We start from the raw sequence: 18,344 nt of genomic DNA, 5'->3' as shown, positions 1-18,344 counted from the left end.
TGTCGTAAAAGTTAGCGGGGAATGAATTTCCATTAGGGGTTAAGCTAGTTTTTACTGATGGCAATCACTGTGTAAATATTTTAAATTTCGAATTTTATATGCATATTTGCATGACAGTAGCAGGAAACTGTAAATTTGATTTTTTTGCGGCTCAACCAACGTTCTTTCTTGCACTTCCAAAAGTGGGCTGGTAGAGCATTCTGAACCAGCCCACTTCAGTAAAAGCAATAAGCTCACCTTTTGTGCGATGTTTTTTGTGCATGAGTATGTATTGGAATGCAAGCTTTTGTTATCTATACTAATATTATAAATGCGAAAGTTGCTCCGTCTGTCTGTGTATCTCTATCACAGGAAAACCGCTTAACCGACTCGATGAATTTTGGTATTGGGCAAACTAGAACAATGCAAGGATATAGGCTCCTTTTTTATTGGTATATACCTCGTAAGGTATTACGATTATAGTATATATTATTGTCGTCACTAAAATGCGAGCAAAACCGCGGGCCACAAATAGTATTATATAACTTATTCTTATTTTTTTCCATTATATTGGCACAATAGGAAATATCCATCCATCGTCGGGTACATTAACGCTTGCTGTCATCGTTGGAATATAAGACTTTTACTTGAATAAAGGAACTTTCCGAATCGGATAACATTATCTTAGAATTTTGATATTTATCGTTCGAATAATAAATGAGGTATCCAGACAATCGAGCAAAAAGCTCTCTCGAAAGCTCTACATAAAAAGAACGATGTAATTTAAATTGATGCAATATAAATGAAATGTTTGACATGATATGTTTGCAGAACCACCACGTCGCATGTCGTGACCATCAGGTCAGCGTAAAAGGACGTACGAGGTGACCGCAGCGAGTAACGATACTCGCAATTGAACAGTTAACACGGACGGTGATAGCGAGTCGACTATCTCGATCGCCACGCGTTAAAAAGCAACGACACTACTCGTGAATACTTGACGAGTAACAAGATTATTTGCACAGATAACTCTATCGGCGCCATCGAGCAAAAAATTACCCAGAACTCTGTTTCCTGATGTTTCGAGGTGTGAACATAAAATTAGTATATCTTTAACACTAGCGATCTTTATGGATGCGATACTGATACTAAATTATTGTATATTGTAATGGGGGTATTATTAAAAAAGTATGTGAGACGGTTGATTCGTGTCTGCGCAGTAAAAGGTTGTACATCGAGTCCGTGTTTTATTTCTAAACACTACATTTTGGCGACGAAGAACGAAATCCACGCATAATATTCTTATTTTGAGTTCGTTTGTGTACACGAAAAATAGAAGAAAATAAGAAAATGGCATATGCAGGTGCTAGTACGATGTTTGGTGGTACACTCGTGTTTGATCACCGCACGCAAGAGTGGAGTATTTTCATCAGTCGTTTCAAGCAATTTTGTACAGCTAATAATATTAACGAAGTGAATGATAAGAGCGGCGTTAAACGTTGTGCACTTTTACTGACTGCTTTTGTCGAGGACACTTACCGCGTCGCAAAGGATTTAGTTTTCCCAATCGATCTTGAACAGATAGAATATGGAAGCTTGGTGGAAAAACTAAATAACCATTTCATGTCTAAAAGAAGTACTTTTGCTGAAAGATATATGTTTTATAAGGCTGAGCAAAGGCCCGGGGAGGAATTAGCGGAATGGGCTGCGCGAGTGCGAAGTCTTGCACAATACTGCGAGTTTAAATCTGACCTTGATACGGCATTACGGGATAGATTTGTATTGGGGTTAGAAAACGTTAAGGAGAAGGAGAAATTGTTCGCCGAAAACATTGAACATCTGACATTCAACAAGGCGTTGGAATTAGCTATGAGTGTTCGCTGTGCGCGCATGGCATTGCAGAGTGCGCGCAATGAGCCAACATCGTCACAGGACGGAGCGCTGGTGCAAGCGCAAGGGACTCCGAGCGGCAGCGGCACAGTGTTTGCGGTGAGGGCCCGCACGCCGCCGAAGAATAGTGCTTCGAGTGTTTCTAACGTAAAACAGTGCTGTGTAGTGTGTGGTTACAAAAATCATATAAAGGATCAATGTCGTTATAAGAATTATACATGTCGTAGATGTAATGTAAAAGGTCATTTACAACGTATGTGTAAAGCAAATAAAATTAAATATAATAACTTTGTGGAAATGGGCGATAACGACCTTGTTGAAGGTAATTTTCAATGTTTTAATATTAAATGTGTGAATGGAGCGCCAATGCAACAAATAGTTTCAATAGGGGGCGAAAATATTATATGTGAAATAGACAGCGGCAGTGCTGTGTCAATTCTACCGAAACATGTTTATGATAATTTTTTTTCGCAAAGGTATAAACTGCAATCGTGTCGTGTTGTTTTTAATTGTTATAATGATAGCCAAATGAAGCCGTTGGGTTATTTGTTATTGTTAGTGCGTTATGAAGGTCACAAGCAATTGCTTAAGATATATGTTGTAAAAACCAGTTTAAGGCAACCAGTGCTATTGGGTCGTGATTTTATTTCTGATTTTAATTTACAATTGTGTCAAATAAAGTGTAATAATATTAAGGAAGATAAAATTAGCAATATATTAATACAAAAATATTCTAAATTATTTTCTAACGAATTAGGCAGTTTTAATAAATTTAAAATTACGTTAAAAATAAGACCAGAGGCGCAATTAAAATTTTTCAAGCCACGACCGGTACCGTTAGCATTAAAATCTAAAATCGAGATAGAATTAAAGAGATTAGTTGATTTGGGTATTTTAGAAAAAGTCGATCATTCAGAGTTCGCAACTCCTATTGTTCCGGTTTTGCGCTCAGATGGAAATATTAGGATATGTGGTGATTTTTCAGTTACGTTAAATAAATTTCTTTATGTGGATAATTACCCCTTACCAAGAATTGAGGATATATTTGCTAAGCTACACGGGGGTATAGAGTTTTCAAAATTAGACTTATCTAGGGCCTATAACCAGCTCATTTTGGATGATTCTAAAAAGCTTACCTGTATCAATACCCATAAGGGACTGTTTCAATATAATAGATTAGTTTTCGGTTTAGCGAACGCTCCATTCATTTTTCAGCGCGCGATGGAACAATTACTATCGGATATTGAGGGAACGTGTATATTTTTGGATGACATATTAGTTACGGGTCCGACAAGGAATATTCATTTAGAACGATTAGAATTAGTATTGAGTAGGTTACAAGATGCTGGGTTACGGTTAAAACCTGAAAAATGTGAACTTTTTAAGTCATCCGTAGAATATCTAGGATTTGTCATCGATAAGGAGGGTTTACATAAATCGAAACAAAAGATTAAAGCCATACTGGATGCCAAGTGCCCTAAAAATGTAAGCGAATTAAAATCATTTCTGGGGATGGTTAACTATTATAGATGTTTCGTGCCTAACACGTCTAGTATTTTAAGTCCTTTACATTTATTACTTAAGAAAGGCGAGATGTGGACTTGGGGGAAAGATCAAGAGATTGCTTTTAATAAAATTAAACAAAAGTTAATGTCCGATCAGGTGTTAGCTCATTATAATCCCGATCTGCCGACTATAGTGACGGCGGACGCGGGGCCAGCGGGGCTAGGTGCAGTGCTCGCGCAGCGGCAGTCAGACGGTAAGGAGCGAGTAGTGGCGTATGCGTCGCGGTCCTTGTCTAAAGCTGAACGTAATTACGGACAAATACAAAAAGAAGCGACGGCTATTGTTTTTGCGATTAAGAAATTTCACCATTATTTGTATGGACGTATGGTTCCATTTACATTACGAACTGATCATAAGCCATTATTATCGATAATCGGAAAACAAAAAGGAATTCCGGAATTAGCTGCTAATCGTTTGCAACGATATGCTATATTTTTGTCGGCGTATAATTTTAATATTGAATTTGTTAAAGGGGAAAACAATGTTGCGGATTACTTATCACGGTGTGGGTTCGAAGAAGATAATTCACAAATGTTAACAAATGAACTTGATAAGTCTTGTTACATAAATTTTATTTCGGATAAATTATTAAAACCCGTTACTGTTAATGAAATTATGTGCGAAACGGGGCGGGATAAGGTCTTACAACAAGTTATGAAATTTATTAAAAACGGTTGGCCACGTAAAGTAACTGACTTACAGTTGAAACCTTATTTTCTATGCCGTAACGAACTATCACTGGAAAATAATTGCATTTTACGAGGGCATAAGGTAATTGTTCCAACTTTATTCCGAGAACAAATTTTGGATGAATTACACTCTTCCCATTTCGGTGTCGTTAAGACAAAAACGGAAGCGCGCGCCCGTATGTGGTGGCCCAACATAGACGCACATATCGAACAGAAAATAGGATCATGTAGTATATGCGCTTCATTACGAGACGCACCGGCGCGTGCCCCTTTAGCGCCGTGGCCGTACCCGAAGCAGCCGTGGGAGCGGGTTCATCTCGATATGTTCTCGATAAATGGTAAAAATTTTCTAATTGCAGTGGACGCACATTCTAAATGGGTGGAATGTTTTTATATGTTAACAACGCATAGCGATGCAGTTATCGTAAAATTATGTGAATTATTTAGCAGGTTCGGCTTAGTTCGTACAATTGTCACGGACAATGCGACTAATTTTTGTTCGAGTCAATTTGATAGTTTTTGTATGTCCAATAACATACAACATGTCACGATTGCACCATATCACCCAGCATCGAACGGGCAAGCGGAAAATACGGTGAAGACAGTAAAAAGAAGTCTGAGATTAATTTTAAAACAAACCAATAGCCAAAAATTTATCGAAATCAAGTTACTAAAGTTTTTATTCGATTATAGGAATTCTAAGCATTGTACTACGGGATTCTCCCCTGCAGAGTTAATGATAGGTCGAAAATTTCTATCTAGGCTAGATTTTATGCGCTCGATCAAAATGTTCCCTTTGTCAATGTCGTTAGCGTCCAAAGCCCATGATAATGTGTGTTCGAAACAGATATTACAACGTAAGGAATATGGCGGTTACCGGAAGATACCTTTTGTAATAGGTGATAAAGTGTTGATAAGACATTATTATAATAATGGAAATAAACATACGTGGAAGTTAGGTATAATTAAGAAGAAAATAGGTTCTAGGCTTTTTGTTATATATGTTCCCGAATTTAAGACTTATGTTAAAAAACATATAGACCAAATGTTGGCATATAAAGGTCACTTTGATACGTCTGATTCTGACGAAATAAGTATTATAGGTGATGTAATAACACAAAAACATTCGAATTTTGAACGCTCTGAACCTGCATTGGAGTCAATTATTCCAAATGCTTCGAACATATCGCCACCAGCTGCCAATACTCCTTGCTCTTTAGCCGAATTAGTTCCATTTAGTATTGATACTGAAGAAAGGGTGGAAGGCATTGAGGCTGGCTCTGATGAAGTTTTAGTATCTGATCCATCGGTTTCCACGGAAGAGGAAGGAGCTGATTCTGTTTTAAATTCCGCAAAGATTCCGGAATCTGCAGAATATGTTCGAAGATACCCTATGCGGAAAACACGAACCAAAAATATTAAAAAGTGCTAAGACTTTATTTAAATAGTTTGTAAATATTGGTGGAGGAATATTGTATATTGTAATGGGGGTATTATTAAAAAAGTATGTGAGACGGTTGATTCGTGTCTGCGCAGTAAAAGGTTGTACATCGAGTCCGTGTTTTATTTCTAAACACTACATACTACGGATTTTTCTTATTTCTTTACTAATTATATCCATGTATTATATACAAAAAACATCCTCTCGAATCGCTCTATCTATTAAAAAAAACCGCATCAAAATCAGTTGCGTAATTTTATAGATCTAAGCATACATAGAAACAGACAGTAGTAACTACTATATTTTATAGTATGTACTATGCGCACATGTTTTTCCCCAGATATGTATGTTTGTATACCTACTAATATTGTCAATATAAAAGTGTATTTATTGATTTGTCATTCTTACACTCAACACGTTTTTTGTTGAAACATAATTGACATAGAATACTGTCTATTCCCGATTACACAAAAGCTGATACGTCAGTCTCATAGATTCTTTATTACTGTACAACACAACAAACAACAACAGCCTGTAAATTCCCACTGCTGGGCTAAAGACCTCCTCTCCCTTTAAGGAGAAGGTTTGGAACATATTCCACCACGCTGTTCCAATGCGGGTTGGTGGAATACACATGTGGCAGAATCTCTATGAAATTTGTCACATGCAGGTTTCCTCACGATGTTTTCCTTCACCGCCGAGCACGAGATGAATTATAAAGACAAATTAAGCACATGAATCAGCGGTGCTTGCCTGTGTTTATGACTTTACACGTGGATGCAAAATGTGATCTCTCTAGTGCAATAGCACATTAAAGATCATTGATAAATTAACCGGCAAACTAACAATAGTTACGACTCAATACCGAAAGGATAACCTTTGGTGTGCACTGCACATAAACAATGCTTACGTTTGTAATGTATGTAATATCTGTATGAATTATTGACCCCCTTCGACTGAGCTTTGCTTACTGCCAAGGCTTGCCACGCGTTAAATTGTATTCAGGACGAAAGTACCACTTTAATTAAGAATGATTTTAAGTACGCAGAAACGATTATTTTTCAGAAAATTTAAAGTATTTTATTATAATAAGCGTTATTCAAGTTCAATTTAATATGTTCCAAACCCTCTTCTTAATGGAAGAGGAGGCTTTATACCAGCAGTGGGAAATTTACAAGCTGTTACTTTACTAACTTTAAGTTTAAATTAACATTTGATTCGATAATATGTCGATTGAAAAACATCTTTACTCAAATTTAACCTTAAAATTGTATTCTTATCCCAAGAATTTAAATTAAATAGACTCTTATTGTAAATACAAACAATTTATAATATTTATTAATTTGATTGTATTATGATCAGCAACAAGTACATATATTTTAGTTCAATAGATTTATTAGAACTGGTTTTTCAAATTCCAAGATTCGACCCACACGTGCGAACTGGTGAATGAAATAAGAGCTTGAGATAGTAAGTTGCAGCTTTAAATAAAACTTAACAAATTTATATTCATAAATACTGAGATTTTTTATCTAAAAAATGACTGAAGCAATATAAATAAAACTTCTTGAAGGTCACTAGGAAAGTTTTCAGATTCAATAGCTAATCTCTTTTCAAAATATTTTCTATTGGCTGCAATTCACTTCTCCATGCGAAGAAACCACTCATCTAAAAATCTTCTTCCACGTTTCTTCAGGTACTTCCTCACATGTCAAATCCCATGCTCGACTTATCTGCTCATCAGAATATCGATGACCTACGAACTTGGTGCAATGCGTTTCGGAGAAGGTTTTAGTTTATTATTTAAGACAGACGGCATCTCTGACGGATTTGCTTATATATAGTATAACTAAGGAATCTTTTTTTATCTCATAAATTAATAGAAGGTTAAAAAAACATTCACAATATTATAGAGATAAAGAATAGAAAAAAAAATACCTTAAAAACCTTTCATCGTTATCTCTACTTAATCTAAATGATGGTCACCCTATCTTTGATTATGTCGCGATCAATTAATCATGTCTAAGCGGATTAAGAGGTGAGACTAAAATAACGCTATTTTAAATTACATTATTAAAAAAAATCACAGATTAAAAATCTAAAACTAAACACGTGCTAAAGTATATTTTTATCAAGTTATGCGTAGACAATTCTTTATCATATATTAATATGAAAGCGTAGTAAAACCTCAATTTTGATAAAGAACAAATAAAATAAAATAACGTCAACAGTAATGTGACGTTACCATAAATTTAATATGGTGCACATTCCACAAATGTATCATTACATGGTATAAAATAAAGTCGCTTACCGCTGTATGTATACAGTATGCTTAGATCTTTAAAATTACGCAACAGATTTTGATGCGGTTTTTTTAATAGATAGACTGATTCCAGAGGAACGTTTTGGTATATAATATATAGACAATACAGTAAAGAAACACTGATAATTTTAGAAGTTTCTAATGTGATGTCGTAAATAAACAAATTCTGTAGAATATTTAGTATTGGAGCCGTGCGAAGCCGAGGAGGGTCGCTAGTTGACAATATTAAGTGTCAAATCGATTAGGGGCGAAGATCAATAACAATTGTAATAATACAGCGTCGGTTAATGCATTACAATTATCCGAGTAACAGTATCAAAGGATTGATGGATTTGGATTTATAAAATAAGTGGAGTCAGCTCAGGTTTTTTTCTCTGGTAACCTGACACTCGCTAAGCATAATTGTGCATTAATATTATTAAAGTCATTACTTATCGTGGCGAATGCGCTTAGCTCTACTTTTCATATAAAAATGTTACTTTTATAATGTTGAAAAACGTCTTTAATGGATATTAGTTAAGCAATATTTAAGTGTATGTTATATTGGTTAAATTTATAACTGTAATTTATTTAACTTCTGTAATCTCTTGCAAGGTACACAAAATAATTACTATGTCCAAATGATGGGGTTTACCTACATACAAATAGTAATGATAGATGGTCCACCGTCCATAGACGATGGCATCGTAAGAAATTTTTATTATAAATTACGAGAATTTTGAAGTTATCAACTTTGTGCCTGTAGCTTCAAAACATGGGTTAAACTAAAAATTAGAAATCGATAAATTTGATAATTCGTTGAACTTTTTATATAACTTTAACTTTTTATATTTTCTAATATTTTTGCTCAATGTCGAAAACCTTTATTCAATATAGGTGTTACACTTATCGACAGAAAAACTTCAGGCAACATCTCAGACGGAGTTATAAAAAGTACTAGCTGGTTATATATCGTAATGCTTCACTGAATGCGCTTCAAAGGTTAATAAATAAGTTATTACATGTACATGTTATAAAATGGCTAGTCTGAAACAAGATTTGCATAGAAGTGTTGCGTGGAAGCTGCACTTGGAGCAAATAAATTAAACCTGAGAAGTTACTTGATAAATAATAATTAATTGCTCCCGGGCCGATGAAGCAATCCGCATGTATTGGCTGAAGATAAGGTCGATTAATACTTTAATATTATTATAATATTAATAGTTTAACTATGAAGAAGTTATATAAGAAAATATATGTGCTTAATATAAGTTAACTCAATAATAACATTAAATCCTTAAATATATACAAATATGAATTAAATAAATATTTGCTCAATAATTGATTTGTGTGGATATTATACATTTATATGTTCATAAGATTTTTTCATGGATGTCTATGTGTGTGACTGTGGAGAAATCGGTATATCTAACCTTATAATATTTACACACAGAATAAAATATAGTAATATTTACATACAGACGGATGAATGATAGAAAACCTAAAGTCTTAGACGTGCAAGTGTTGTCGATACTGTAGACTATGATTGCCTGAATTATTAAGACGAGTTTATTTAAATAATATATCTAAATACATTATAATAGTATATATAAAGCATAAGTATCTGTTTTTTTAAACATTGAAATAATCGTGTAATATAAACATTACGAAAATAGTTTAGAAAAATTGACCATTAAAAGAACACTTGTTTCTCATACATGAGGTCAATGAAACATCAAGTCGTAAAGTATCAAGAAAATTCATTGAAATATCATGAGAAAACTGTTAATAAACGGTAAATATCGTATTCAACTATTTGACTTCAAAGACACACACACATACACACACAAAACTGTCCTCTGACCGCTCACTACATGCATACAATTCCAACATATTGTAAATCCTCTCAAAGCTTCCAATGTTAGTGCTGTTTTAGTTAACCGCAGAGTTCGCCTCATTGGCAACAATTTTTGAAACTTTACCTAAAAATTGGAATTAGCTGGAATTTATGAGTCAACAGCTCTGTTTTGATAACGTTTTAACGGAATTCAGATACGGTTAGGTTTAATTTTATTTTATATGTTGGTAACTTTAAATTGATATATCGTTTAATATATTTTATAAAGCTGAGTTAATGAGAGTCCACGAAAAAAAATCCGTTTACATTGCTCTTGGTGGCAAATAATTCTAGAAAGTTTCTAGAATTATTTGAAATTGTGAACTAAATAATTTATGTTGAGGCGGAAAACATGAAAGGAATACAAATAAATACGCATTGCTTTGCGTACGCTGGAATATATAAAAACAGACGTTTAAGACTTACTGAAGCATTAAAAAATATATAGTTTCAAGAGAAGCACTTTACATTGGAAAAAATAGCAACTTTGAAAGTGAAACGATATAAAGATATCACACAATATAAATATTTTATACTAACTTGTAACGTGGTAATTGACACATCTACTTTTAATAATAAGCAAACTAAATACAAATAAATCTCCACTTATTATACTTGAAACTATTTAATCTATAAATTTTGAAGTATTTATTTTATGATTTCCTTAATCATAACTATACGAAACACTATCTATCTATCTAAGCCCACCACCTACCGAAAATCAACTCACACTAGACCGCATTTTTAAAAAATATCACAATATTATATATTTTTTTTTTGTTGTAATTTATTTAAATTTCTAATAAATTGAAAAGGTAACTTGGTGTTCGAATGTTTCAAAACGAAACCTATTTCTACTTCGAATGAATATAAGAACGTTATGATTTTTAAAAATCGAACGATGTAAATAAAATGATTTTTGTTTTTTTTTTTAATAACAATGATGTTAGTACATCTGTACACCGAGATCAATTTCAGTTTCTTTAATTTGTTGTATTCATGGCAAAAAAGCAATTCTTTGTACTCGTATATTCAGGAATCTTATTCATTCCGATTGGTGAATTCAAGTTTTTTTTTTTTTAAACTAATGTTATGTTAACGGTAAAGCTTTAAATTTCGAATAAACTTCAAATGAAGATGCGGACGATTATAAATGAGTGCATTGCTTCCAAGAGCAAGAATAATTTGTTTTAAATTTTATAGATCTGTTTTATTATGACGACTAGTTTTTAAACTTGAATGTCGTATAATTTATTCTGTTACTGGCTGTAAAGTAATTGACTTTTGTTTTTTTTTTTAATAATTCCATTTTTGAATATGTCATCGTCAAATAATTATATAAACGTTTACTATATAGGTGTACAATGATACGTAAAATATCATTATAGTTAATATAACATTTTAGTATCCAAGGGACGTGGTCCAATGGATAAAATACATGAATCGTGACTCCCGGGTTCAAACCAAGACTACTGATTTTCATGTTTATAATTTATATTTGTGTTTCATCTCGTGTACGGTTATTGAAAGGTTGCTTGCCTTGTATATATTTGTATCAGACCAGTGTAGTCTAAGAGTCAAAACGCCGCTTTAAACCAAGAGGAGAACTGTAATATACAATTATTAGTATCTTTATCAACATCGTCACCATCTACAGCTCTTGTCAGTCTTTATAGCACGCCCCTTAACTCGATCTTCAGCTCTACTTCCCCAATCGCGACATTGACGACCTCCACGGTCGAGTAGTGCATATACCGGTTTTCATGAGTACATCACTCAGTATTCCCGGGTTCGATTCCCGGCCGAGTCGTTGTAAAAAATGTTCATTACTTTTCTACGTTATCTTGGGTCTGAGTGTTGGTGGTGCCGTCGTAACTTCTGATTTTCCATAACACCAGTGCTTTAGCTACTTACACTGGGATCAGGGTAATGTATGTGATGTTGTCCAATATTTATTTAAATAACAAAAACGGCATACTAATCCCTTCCCGTTCTTTGCGAACACTAAATACTTACTGGGCGCAAGTAAATTTTATAAAAGAAATACACAAACAGCATAAAAGCTATTAAAGTCGATTGAAGCGCGCTGATACAAAAAGTCATTGCGTCGGTGCAGTCATTAGTGATGTATCTGTTAGCACGTGACGCGTCCCGGACACGCGATTCAATCCCGGGATTCCGCGAACGCCGGCCCACACGCAACAATATACACCATTTAATTCAAACAGTTAAATATTTTAAAGACACCGACGTATTATTATTGAATTGGCCTAAATTTTTAAATTGTAAGGGCCAGCGGGCTCGTCTGGACAGTACTTGAAATATTTCTCTACTATTTTGTTTGTTTAGAACCTAAACATAGTGAGTAGCAATATATTAAAGGCATCTTAAACTTCAAACATCATAGAGAAAATAATGTGCTTGTAATATTAGTATTCCTCATTTTTGTCAACTGTTTCGATGATAATAGGACGTCATTATTTGCTAATTTTCAAGATATTTAGTGTTTAATTTAGTGGTCGTAATATTAACTATTCCATATTTTGCAGTTCTTTTCCGATAGAATCGACACTCTAACCAAGAAGATTTAAATTCAGTAATATCTTGCATAAATGAGGATTAATAAGTGCGTGTACTTGTTTACCCAAGTAAATACAAAGAGCCATGCCGTCAAGTGTTAAAGTAAAGTAATAGCCTATAAATTTCCCACTGCTGGGATAAGAGGAGTTTCCATTAAGGAGAGGGTTTGGAACATATTCTACCACGCTGTTCCACACACAATTTCGATGAAATTAGACACATGCAGGTTTCCTCACGATATTTTCCTTCACCGCCCAGTATGAGATGAATTATAAACACAAATTAAGCATTCGTAAATAGTGGTGATTCGGTTTTATAGAGTGCCTGAGCCAGTGTAACTACAAATACAAGGGATATAGAGATAAGTTGCCAAGGGTGGTCGTTTATGATGACGACCATGACGCAAATATCTATAAGTAGTGGACACTTACCATCAGGTGACCCAACTGGCTGTTCACGTACCGTCATTAAAAAAAGTGAAATTAAAATGTTGATAAGGTTTTTGTACAATTAAAATTTATTATTTATTCTAAAATCACCAATAAACAGCGAATGAATTACGAGTGAGACATCATTACAAGCTAACCGCACATGAGACTTTATATGTTGGTCCCATGGTTGGCGGTGAAAGAAATCGTTTCTACATCTTACATTAACACAGTATTACCGGAGGTTGCGGAGTTTCTCATATCGCTTCCTATAATAAATTTTAAAACTATTACTGCTATACACTAACTGTTTTGTAACCTTGATGCCGTGACATTAATTATCAAATATTTAGTCTGCGATGTCCGGAAATGTGCATGAACCGTACATTTTTATGGCTTCGAAGAACATATAACCTGCTGTCATTAAAGCAATTTTAATGGTTTAGGTGTTTTAGAATGAGGTTCTCATTGATTTCTAAGATATGTTTATGTCTTCTTCGTATGCAGTGAAGTGTTTTTTAATTGGTAGGTTATTGAACTAAGGTGACGTTATACGAACTGGCGGTCTGTTTTGGACACATTAACGCCAAGAAGATATGTCCCAACCGTTATTATTCAAAGCTATAGAAGTGGTTGTTTTTGAGTCTTAATTATTGTCACAGATACATAATTACATGTGTCGTTCATAACTGCAATATATCTTGTAATTAATTATCTGAATTTTTTAATTATTATATTTATGTGTACCTCTTTTCTCCCTCTTATTTGCATTTGTTTTTAGAGTAAAACTTGATTGGTTTACTTGTTATATATTATTTATTTGCTGTTATACTGTTTGTTGTTCGCAAATTAAATAAATAAATACTATATTAAGAATTTAAGTTAAACAAAATCAATTTCAAGGGTCGATAGTTCGGCTTTGTCAACTTGGTTTACATATATTTGCAAATTCTTAAATTTATACAATTTGAGGATAAAATATAAATAAACATAATTATTAGCGGTAAATATTTTTTTTATAATTTATTAAACTTTAGGAAATATCTTTTTAATCGTTAACGAGAATTTAAATTTAGAAATAACAGATGATTATCTGCAGCCGTATCTATTATTCAGAAGCGTAAACTTAATGCCTGCAATTCTCCGCCGTACCCGCAGTTGGCTTACACCCAGGACGACTCATAAAATATTACTGCTGATGGATAATTGGATAGGGCTGTATAATTGGGCAAAAATCTTAGATTGGTCAATTTTAAAACGTATCGTGAAATAATGCGGCATTAACTGCTCCGATATAATTGTCTAGTAACGACTTGATTTCCCCGCTATTAAACCTCCATTTGACTCCTTTAGAGAGACACAGAAGAACCTTTGCAAGCTTTTTAGGTTTGCAATAAATACGAGATATAAAATCATAGAATTAGATGATTATCTCCCCGAACCTATTAATGATATTTCATTAATATATTATGTATATGTTTTTGAAATGTTGACAGTGAGTAACTACTAAACTTATTGTCGATTCTTCTTGATTTAATTTCATGTCCTAACAGCCAGCCTGTCTGCCATTAATAAAATTGTATGCTTTTTTAATTTATTGTGTGAGTCAGACATGTGTGTAAATTTAAAAGCGGTACTGAGTATATTAATAAATAACATAATTTTTATATGTATTTACAATTGAGCCGATTTTTTACAATGGTAATATGAACACATCACAGCCCTAATCAAAAGACAGGCTTTCAGACCCGTCTCACTCGATAATTGGATGTTGGAAAAATTTTAAACCTTTAATACTAAATAAGTCAACCAATCGGTTTCAACTCCTCTCCCACTAAATATATTCTACCACGCCGTTCCAATGCGGGTTGGTGTAATGCACATGTGTCAGAATTTCGATAAAATTAGACACATGCAGGTTTCCTCATGATGTATTATAAACACAAATTAAGCATATATATATATATATAGTGGTGCTTACGTGGGTTTGAACCCGAAATCATCGGTTAAGATGCACGCGTTCTAACCACTGGGCCATTATCATTATCACAAGCAAACAATTTAATCTCATAAATGGTTGTTTTAATGACGATGCTGGAATTGCATTTTAATGTGTGTAGCGAAAATAAATACACAAAAAGCGGAACGAAGCTATTTTAACAACCCATGCATATTATGGTTGTAAATAAAGAGAGCAATGTAAATACGAGCTGATAGCCGTGAACACAGCGACTAGTTTCGAGTATTCTGTGTTTTCAATTTATCTGAATAGTAATTCCATGCCTTAAATGCTCTAAAGTATATAACTTTGTTGTCGGATAAAATGATTACCTTTTGAATCTTTGAATAATTGAGAAAAAAAGTCTAAAAAAAATTGTTACCAAAATGAGGCCAATTTTCATTTGATGGTAAAGATCTTCTGATGCTTCGCGTTGATAGTCGTTCAAATAAATAGTTGTAAACCATGTCTTAAATTTTCGGTTATGTCAGTATTAGTAAATCTTAGCAGTTCAGTTATGTGTCACGGACTGATGTGAAAACTCAGGTTCGATATTAACACTTCAGCTATTGTCGTGACCTAACGCACGCTAGGCGCATTGTTTTGAAGCAAAATAAGTTACTAATGTTAAGTTACTTCTGTGGTACGTGTCATGAGAAGACTAACTGACATTGGTACATTCATGATAACAAATATCTTTGACCAACCAGAAAAGAAATAGATAGATCCTGATTTTTCTAGAGAGCTAACTTTAATATATACAGGAAAAAGCTGGACGAAATAGAAAAAAAGAAGTCAATTTAATCTATATTTATATTATAACTGAACGGAACTTTGTCTGTCTGTCTGTTTGTCGCTCTTTCACGACCAAACCGCTGAACAGAATTCGATGATATTTATGATAACTTGAACTTCAAGAAAGAACATAGCCTTCTTTTGCCAAACAGCTGACAACCAACACCCTTAAACGCAAGCGAAGCCACCGGCGACTACGGGTAAGTTATAAACAAAAATATAACTATTTTATTTTCACAGAAACTATTAACCACTTTGTAAAATTGCCGGTATAATTTTAACACCAAAGCAATCCCTTATCTTTCATCGTAATCCAATCCGCAGCAAGCAAATTGCCGGACACCTAAACCCATACAGAGTTCATTACGATATTACACTTCAATTCCGAACTAATACAATTTAATATTACGCTAAAACGAAATTTAATACGCTGAAAGGGTTCGGACAGATAACAATCTTGTTTCGACTTCGTAAACCATACGTTTCAAGCGAAAAAGTTCCCTATTGTATCGTCATAAGAAATGAAATACGATCTTTGGATTTTTCTCATTTTGTGTATTTTTAATGTTGGGGAAATGTTCTGTTTTTAAATTACATGCAGACTGCATAGTGTAGACGTTTTACTCATTATTTCATTATAGGTGCAGTACAAATAGTGGATATATATTATATACACATATAATTATTGTATTTGGTTGTAGTTGTACTACAACTTTGTATTTTAATTGTTTTGAAGGAGGAAACGATAGATAATACATAATTAATGCGTTATTTTATCCCAAGTTCGATTCAACCTAACTTGTACGATTTCATACAATTTATAAAAAAAACAAATATTTATTATATTTTATTTTATTAACATATTTATTTATAACTCGTCATAATTACCAATCAACGTAATGGATTGATAAAACCAAGTAACCATAACATAAATAGCGCGTAATTCAACAAAAACAACCCTTCAACAACATCGGCATCACAGATCGCTAATATATAATACATTTGTTATTAATAATTCAATTTTCAAGTGGAACTCGGGTTCAGAACTTCATAGTTTAAAGTTGTTCATCCGTGCAGCGATACCAAGTTGTTTTCCTAATAAAGCCAATGAAACTCAAACGGATCGAGTTACGCGGAGTATAACTCGCTATTACGACTTCATTTAATTTCAAACGAGGTCTTTTGATATTACAAATAACTTGAACTTGGTATAGTATCAAATTTGTTTTGAAAAAAACATAATCAATGCTGCGAATTCAAAACGTAATTGCGTGTATGGAAGGCTCATAAAGAAATGGTTAATAATTCTTAGTGTCAATGTTAGACATAAAACCATGATGGTTCAGCGTATCTTTGCCGAAATCAATTGTACACTGGGACACGTGTATCCATGAACCCGCATCGGACCACCGTGATGGAATATATCGTTTAGAATGGGTAACCTAAGACAATCACAGGCTGTAACACTAATTTTTTTTTAAATTTTTTAAAGCTATTAATTTTAACCGTTTGAAATAATATACGTAATATATTATCTGTTGCAAAAAGATAGTTCAATAGCTTCATAGGGGAGGGTTGTGTTCATAGTGTAATGTTTAGCAACGCCCTGGGCTATTGTCACGAACTTTGTCATAGTACGAGCTGTAACACAAGGATAGTTGGAAAGGAAATGTTGCCTTTACAAAACGCTAGTACCTATTAAAAAGAGTGTTGAAATTATTTATTTGGAAGTTCTTATTTACGATTGTGAAAGAAAGTCGGATCAGACAGTCAGATCAGAAAGTGATTGAATATAATTATGATTATTATTATAAGGTTTTATATGTGCATCAAAATTACTTATAGCAGTGATTTGTATTTCCACAATTTATGAGATACGAAATTGTATCTTTGAAGTAACATATGTATCTATCATATAATATAAAACATTTTTTATTTAAAATATACGTTTCTTTTTTCTAAATCATTTGAAAAAAAGAAATTGGTAAAGAAGGCATATTATTTCATATGAGAATATATAGATAATAAAAAATCTAATATGAAAAATAAAAAATGAAGCTAATGTTTGTTGACTTCCAAGCAGTATATTTTACATAGAAATGTAATAGTATTTATTTGTATAGGATGTGTTTGTATTTTTTTATATTAATACTGTATAGACTGATTTTGTTTACCAGTTCTATAAAAGCCCATTTCAATATTAGTACTAGAATTATATTTTAGCTTTGATTTTAATTATATTTAGTATCAATCTATTTTCACGAAAATTAACGCAATCAGAAAAAAATCCAATTATTTTAGAATGTTTATGATCGATTTTAAATGTACAAGAATAGATTAACCGAATCAATTACAGATGTTGGGTCCCTCGTTTCCTTACTAATGATTTTCCTAGTAATAAACACTCAGCGACGTTACACTCTGTATTACCGTATTACACTTGTTAATAAATCAATCTGACATGTAATTCCAAGCCGTTCCTTTCACACCTTAAGTCCAATCAATTTTGTCTTCTACAAAAATTACAACTGGAAAATTTTATTCAAATGCGATGCGTTACTGTTAAAATTATTTCATCTGTAATTAGTGACACCGAAGTTGTTGTCATAGTTTTTTAGCTGAGTTTGAAAAAGGAAGTTCTAGTCTGAACTGCATTTAAAAAAACGTCACTTAGTTTTTTAAATTGTATTCCTAGCATATGTTAAAAAAAAAATTATGGAATGGAACCTTGCATTTTTATTTACTTCGTATAATATATTCTGATTACAAAAATCTTAT

General features: G+C 33.1%; 1 protein-coding gene across 1 annotated transcript in view; it reads right to left on the bottom strand.

Moving 5' to 3' along the window:
- The window catches only part of LOC124530071, a 56,334-nt gene that overhangs the window by 37,196 nt on the left and 794 nt on the right, over window positions 1-18,344 (bottom strand). The gene's annotated exons all lie outside the window — the stretch shown is intronic.

The sequence above is a fragment of the Vanessa cardui genome, chromosome 5 (assembly GCF_905220365.1).
Source record: "Vanessa cardui chromosome 5, ilVanCard2.1, whole genome shotgun sequence".
In the NCBI taxonomy this organism is placed as follows: domain Eukaryota; kingdom Metazoa; phylum Arthropoda; class Insecta; order Lepidoptera; family Nymphalidae; genus Vanessa; species Vanessa cardui.
This window is presented reverse-complemented; position numbering and strand designations above follow the sequence as displayed.